Here is a 7,458-nt window from a genome sequence, read left to right on the forward strand (position 1 = left end):
CAGTGACATAGCTATTACGCCACCTGCTGGTTGCAGCACTCCTGTTTTATATATTAACACTGAAAGAATATTAAAAGCTGCATGCCTTGGGTTAAGAACCCAGTGGTGAGCCACAGGGAGGGTCCCTGCAGAGAGAAGAAGGTGTGTCAAGGGCCGCCCGGAGGTACCTGGCGGCAGTGTCAGGGACTGGGAAGTAGGGTGGGCAGGAGGGACCACTTAACAATGGGGCTGTGTGCCCTGCAGGGGACATTAGCAGGGAGGACTGGAAGCTGGCCATCTCAAGCCCCCCTGTGGAACAGGGGAGGTGGCCTTGCCAGGAGGTTGGCAGAGCTGGGCAGGGGTGGGTCCTACCGCTGCAGTCTAGCACTATGTTTGTGTGATGATCTCCTAAAAGCTTTTGGGGGGACTAGAGGCCTGAAGTGAACAGGTGCAGCAGCACAAGCCGTCACTCTGCTTCTCCCTGGGCACGGGATCAGCTGTGTTCACGGATTCCCGAGGACCAGGGCCCTCCCGCGTCCTCCCTTCCTTTCCAAACTTGCCTTGGCCAGGGGGCCCACACATCTGATCTGGTGGTGTGAAGAAGGCTGTGACCCCAGTTTGGGTTGTTCTGGGACGCCCCCCACTCCTCGCCCACAGGGCCTGGGTGTCCTGCTGTGTCTTTAGTCCAGAAATGACTCGTGTGAAGGCCCTCCCCGGAATCCGTGGTCAGAAGTGCCCGAGCGGCCTGGGTGTCTGCTTCCAGGAAGCTCATCTCATGGTGTAGGCGATGTGTGTAACACCACTGCACGGTAGGGACGTCCATGGTCTGCAGTGGCATTTAGGGACATGCGCTACCGGGTACCGGTGAAAATCCTCAGTTATTTTCATGCCAGGTCTGTTTTGTCGCTTGTAAGGTTTGTTAGAGGGCATGTGGCTCGCCAGGGACCAACGGGCAGGGTGAGAAAGCACCCCTCCCTTCTCCGGATTTGGGGCGTGCAAGCACACGCACGCAGCGTGATTCTCAAACCGCTGGACGCGACCCAAACGCCACTATTGGTCATGTGGGAGCCAGCACTTTAATCTCCATGCCGTGAACAGTCCATTAAGCATTTTTAGTTAATTGGGAAAAAAAAGTTACACTGTGTATAACAATGTTTTTTTTTTTTAATTTTTAAAGTTAATTTTAGCTATTTATTCACTTACTTTAATTTGACTGGAGAGAGTGAGAAAAAGTGAGAAAGCAAGCCACCAGGTCTAGGACTCAAACAGTGGTTGACCATGTGTGAGTGTCCAGCGCCTGGACCACCACGCCACCTGCTGGTCCCTATAATATAATGTTTTGAAATATGTTTGATATTGTGCTGTGGCGATATCGCGCTAATGAACTCACGCACGGCCTCACGTACTTAATCATTTTTTATGAGAACACTTAAGATTTACTTGGAGATTTTCCAGAATGCGATACACTGCTGATGACTGTCGCCCCCCTGACATCAGTTCTAGTCTGGCTGCCGTGCAGCTGAGTAAAAGGTTTGGCTTCCAGAGCGTTTCTGATTTTCGGAATTACAGAAGGGGAATTGGATGGCGGCTTTCTGTGGCACCTCTAATGTTTGTTTCACTGAGCTTTTGAATTGTACCCTGTGGTATTTCATGAGTGGCTGTCTTTAGTTTTTAATTTTTTTTTTTTAAGAGAGATTTCTGCTGTAGGGGGTGGGCACCCACCAGAGATACAGAAAGTGAGAAATCACCCACCGGGGGATGGCCATGCCGCAGTCCCTTGTCCTCCATTCTGCTCTCAGAATTTTGCACACACATGCACATGTGAGTAACATGATTGAGGCCACCAGGTCTGGTACTCGAACTGTTCTCAGCCATGTGGGAGTCTAGCAAGGTAACCATTATGCCATGTGCTGGTCCCCTAGTTAAAAAAAAAATCTTTTTTTTGAAGTTTATTTTTTTCACAAAAGAGAGAGTGGCAGCACCCTGGACAGGGTGTTAGGGCGCCAGTCCAACCCCAGCCCCCGGCATCCCAGTCGTGGAACCCAAATCTTGGAAGGTCTGGTCAGCACACTCAGGGAGTTCGGAGGCTGTGAACCTGGAACCCGGAAAGCCTCACAAAATCTGAGAGGAAAATGGGAGAAGAGATTGTGGCATGGCCATCCCCCCAGAAGGGGGCTTTCTCACTTTCCCTGGCGAGCACATTTGCCCAATGACAGAAACGTTAATAAAAGTTTCAAACTGGGAGCTGGCAAATGACCTGGTGTGTAAGGTGCTGGACTCCCACATGGCTGACCATGGTTCAAGTCCCAGACCAGGTGGCTTGCTTTCACACTTTCCCTTTCTCTGTCTGTGACATACTCCGGTCAAATTAAAAAGAACAATGATGAATAAAAATAAAAGTAAAAAATAATTTTGAGAGGTTTTCGCTATCGAGTGTGTGCGCTCCCAGAAAGACAGAAAGGGAGAAATCTTGGGCACGCACGCACACGCGCCCGGCGTGAGTTTTAAGCCACCGGGTCCGGGACGCAAACCACGGTTGACTATGTGGGAGTCCAGCGACATAGCCATTGCACCAACTGCTGGTCCCAGTTTTGATGAACTTTTAATCCGTGACTTGCAGAGGCCCCTCCTTCCTTTCGTTTTCATTCTTCACTGACAGGGAAAGGCTTTCTTCATTGCTGCAGGACATGTGTGCTCACCGGAGAGAAAGACGCAGGAAAAGAGAGAAACCACCTCTCGGGGGTGTGACCCTGCCACAGTCCCTTCTCTTGGGATGTTGAGCACACACGTGTACCCAGCGTGGTTTTCAAGTCGCCGGGTCTGGGCCTCGAACCATGCTGTTTGCCATGTGGGATCCAGCCACCTTCACCACACTACCTGGTTAGCCCAGGGAGTCATAATTTCAAGCTAGAAGCTCACTCTTCCTGATGTGTGGGGCTCTGACCAGGCTTCCCCGTCATGGGTGGGTTTGTTCTTCGATTACAGAGAGTGCGCAGGGCTGTGTTCTGGGAGTTCAGACACATGCCCATCACAAAGCGTTTTATTTTAAGACCAGCCAAGGCAGACTTGCCTCCTTGTATTTTTATTTATTTGTTTTTCTTTTCATTTCCCCCTCCCCCCTTTCTTTCCTGCTGGGCCTGCATTCCTAGGGCTTTGTCTCCCGCCTGGTATTTTAGAAATTTTGGAAGAGGAAGGCAGTGGGTTAGGACGTTCTGGAAGCTGGGGGCAGGGTCAGAGGTTAAGCCTGCTCCATTTAGCTGGGGCAGCCTGTTTGTCGCCAGGCTGAGGGGCGTGTCCGTTCCTCTGCCCAGGAAGCCCCCAGCAGGCAGCCCTAGAATTCCTGCCGCCAGAGGACCTCTGGTTTCCTGGGTTCATGGCTGCTGCCATGTCTGCGGTCCTGGGGCCTCCACCCAGCTCCTTCCACCCTGCAGAGAGGATTGCACTGTGCACACCCTTACCTGTTCACTGGGTTTCAGCGGCTTTGGAGAGTCTTCCAGCTCCGAAACTGCAGGGGATGAGGTGTGGCACTTCTGAATGAAGTGTGAGATCATCTCCAAGTTGGGCCGCAGTTTTCTGTTAGAGGTTTATACAGTGATTACAGGAAAAAATTCATAATGTTTTCATTACAAGCAAGTTAAGGCTGTTCTCTGACTCTCAGCTTTCTATTAAGGGATAATAGAGCCCCCTGTCGGGGACTCCCTACTCAGCCCCACCTGGGTCACTGTGGGGAGCCTGGAGCTGCAGAAACACTGGCCTGGGGAGCCCTCATGTGTTCTGGGGACTTAGAAATGCATCAGTGAAGTTGGAAATGAGGCCAGCAGGGCTGCACCCAGGGGCCCCTTCCGTGGAGGACGGATCTGGGATCTCAAGGCTGGCGTTTGAGATTTTGGCTATAGGGTGTGTGTGCCCCCCAGAGAGACAGAAAACAAGTCACCCCCCCCCCCCCAGGAGGGATGGCCACCCTGCAATCCCTTTTCCACTCTCCTCTGGCAATCTTGGGCACGCATACACACACACCCAGTGTGAGTTTAAGCCGCCGGGTCTGGGACTCAAACCCCGGTTGAATACATGGGAGTCCAGTGACATAACGAGTATACCATCTGGTGTCAGGGGCTCTGGAGGAGCCCTTCCTGCTGCCCTGGGTTCTGACCAGGGTTTCTTTTGTGGTCAGCCACTGTGCAGAGTTCCCTGAAATTGCAACTCCTAGGGTCTCCTGTGCCCACCATCACCCAAGCTCTATTTTAGGGTCAGCAAACCTCACACTTAGAAGAAAGGTGCCTTAATTCCGTGTCCTGGCTCAGCTCAGAATTACCATGAGGGTCTCTGGTCCCTGTCGTGAAGCCCCCAGAAATTGAGCTCCTGGGGTTTGGGGGGGAGGGGGACTTGTGAGGGACCTGGCCAGCCCCTGTGTGTTTCAAAGGTGATGCGGAAGCCCAGGCAGGTCACAGAAGGTGACTGGCCACAGCCAGGGAAAGTGAGGTTCAGAGCAACAGCCTCAAGTTCTTCTCCCCTCCCTGGCTGTGGAGGGAGAGTAGTCTGGCTGGTGAATTTGCATGAACCCTTGGACCAAAGGAGGATGGGGGGGGGGCTCTGCCTAGGAGGTTGTTGGTCAGTCCACCATGCCGTCTAGGCTGCAGAGGGTTCAAAGGCATGTAAGAATTATTTCTAGGGCAGGCTGGTGACTTAAGGGTGCTGGATTCTCTGATGGCAAGAGTCTTTGAGTGGTTTGAGTCCTGGAACTGGCAACTTGCTTTCTTGCCCTCCCTCCCGTCAAATTAAAATAAAAAATATGGGACCAGCAGTTAGCGTAATGGCTATGTCGCTGGACTCCCACGTAGTTGACCACAGTTCGAGTCCTGGACCCGGTGGCTTAAAACTCAAGCTGGACGCATGTGCGTGTGTGCCCAAGATCCCGAGAGGAGAATGGAGGAGAAGGGATTGCAGCGTGACCATCCCCCTTGGGGGGTGATTTCTCGCTTTCTGTCTCTCTGTCTCTCTGTCTGGCGAGCGCACGCACCCTATAGCAAAAACCTCTCCAAAAAAACAAAGATCAAATATAAATTCTGTCGATGGAAAATAACCAACTCTAAATTAATGAATAATTACAGCAGTTTATTTCCAAGCAGAATATGAGTGACCTAGGCCCGGAGAGGAGGCACACTTGCCTTTCTTGGGGTGATCAGGTACAGGAGTTCCTTTTATTTGGTTTTGAGAGTGACAGACCAAATAGTGAAGAGATTTCCATTGGTCTGGCCCAAAAAGGTGGGGCACGTGGAAGTGGGAGCTTGTAGGGTTACAGGTGGGTTCCACAGTTTTTAGGTTGGTGATTGGAAGGGAAGTCCTGTATCTTAGGAAGAGATAAGCAAAAGAATATCCTGAAATTGGTTGAAATATACATTTCAACGATTCAGTGCCAGTGATAGAATGTAGGAAGAATCCTGTTAATGGAGAAAACGGTCTGTTCATGTTTGGGGCCTGACTCCCCCTAGGCCTTCTGGAAGGGACTTTGGAAAAATAGGAAAAAGCAGTCAGACTAATGTCCACAGTTCAATAAATTTAAAAATAAAAAAGAAATGAACAGATCATAAGAATTGGCTCACAATTAAAAATATTTCCTTTTATTTTATTTATCATTATTGTTATTTTTAATTTGACCAGAGCGAGACACACACAAAGTCCAGGACTTTAACCCTGGTCAGTCCTGTGGGAATTCAGTGCCTTTTACGACCACACTGCCAGCTGGCCCTGTTTTATTCTTTTCTTTAATTTTGAAGAGAGAGGGACAGTGCGTGGGGAGGAGAAAGCAAGCTGCCAGGTCCAGGACTCGAACTATGGTTGACCATATGGGAGTCCAGTGCCCTTAATCAGCATGCCATCTGCTGCCCCCACCCCCTGCCCTGTTTTATTGTAGTTTAAGTGGAACCTCCTGATGGAAGGATTTTACACTGCACATGAGCATAGGAATGGGATCCCTTTATTCCCATGACAAAGGGAGCAGAGGGGAGGAATGTGGTTCTGGGTGTTGGACCTGGTGGAATTGCTTTAGCACTACATGGTAAAAACAGGCCATCCGGGAATTTTTCCTGAATTGATCCAGTTTAGCATCTGTTGGTTAGTGTGTAGACTTCACTTGAGAATTTGGTTTTAACTGATTATTTCAGATCAGTTCTAAAAGGCTGGACTCGTTTAAAAAGCAGTGAGACCAAGCTATTGCCCTGGCTTCAGACTTCGCTCTTGATGAGAAAGGACTACAGTATTGAAGATTGGTAGTAAAATAGCAAGCCGTATCAAGAAAAGCATTTCCCGAGACCAGCAGATGGAGTGATGGTTACGTCGCTCGACTCCCTTGTAGTCTTTTGCGGTTCAAGTCCCTGACCTGTCGGCTTGGAACTCAGGCTAGGCGCATGTGCATGTGTGCCTAAAATCCCTAAGGAGGATGCAGGAGAAGGGATTATGGCATGGCCATCCCCGCTGGGGCTGGATGAGGGTGATTTCTCACTTTCTGTCTCTCTGTCTCTGTCTCTCTGGCAAGTGTACATGTCCTACAGCAAAAAAATCTCTCTCTTTAAAAAATAGCATTTCCTTTGTACAAGGATACTTTAAAATAAAGGTTCACAGTAAAATAGAATTGAAGTGCAGTTTATTTTGGTGCAAAAAGAAGGGAGTCCATGCATAGCTTTTTTTCCCCCGCATAATTAATTTTTCTAGGGGTCAGCAGGTGGTGGTGGATTCCCACATGGCTAACTACAGTTCGAGTCCCAGACCTGACAACTTGCTTTCTCATTCTCACTCTCTCTCTCTCGTCAAACATACATACATGCATACATACATAAAGTTAAATAAAATAATTCTTTAAACAAAAATGAAATTGTTGAAGACTCTGAAATTTTTAAAGATCCCTCTGCCTCAAGTGGAGCCCATAAAACCTGCTATTTTTGTCAGAATTTGCCAGAGCAAAAACAGAATGTCTGATATCTTCCCCCTTTCCTATTTCTTCTTCTTCTTCTTCTTCTTCTTCTTTTTCTTCTTCTTCTTCTTCTTCTTCTCCTTCTCCTTCTCCTTCTCCTTCTCCTTTTTTTTTTTTTTGAGTGATAGACACGCACCCTTGTGGAGGTCTCAAGCTGTGGGCATGTCCTCTCCCTCCCCCAGAGAGGATGCTAATGCACGGTTTTCCGGGATAACTAACTTAAATCCAGGGACATCTCAGGCCATGGGTTGTTTCATTTGTCTTTGCCTTAGAAGGACCTCAGTTAACACTTCTTCGTGAATCGGGAGTGGGATCTGGTGTTGGTTTTTACCTTGCCATTTGGGGTAGCGGGTTGAGGGAAAGGAGGACTGGTACATGTTTGTCGTGTTGGCAGTAGCTCCCCTGCCAGCCCCTGCCAGGGCCGGGCCCACTTGTTGGGGAAGAGGGTGGTGTGGGGCCTGGGGTTCTGGGGTCTCGGTTGCTGCTGCTGCTGTCTCCCCTCTTGCCGCCGC

This window comes from Tupaia chinensis, unplaced genomic scaffold (genome assembly GCF_000334495.1).
Source record: "Tupaia chinensis unplaced genomic scaffold, TupChi_1.0 Scaffold150166_1, whole genome shotgun sequence".
NCBI lineage: Eukaryota > Metazoa > Chordata > Mammalia > Scandentia > Tupaiidae > Tupaia > Tupaia belangeri.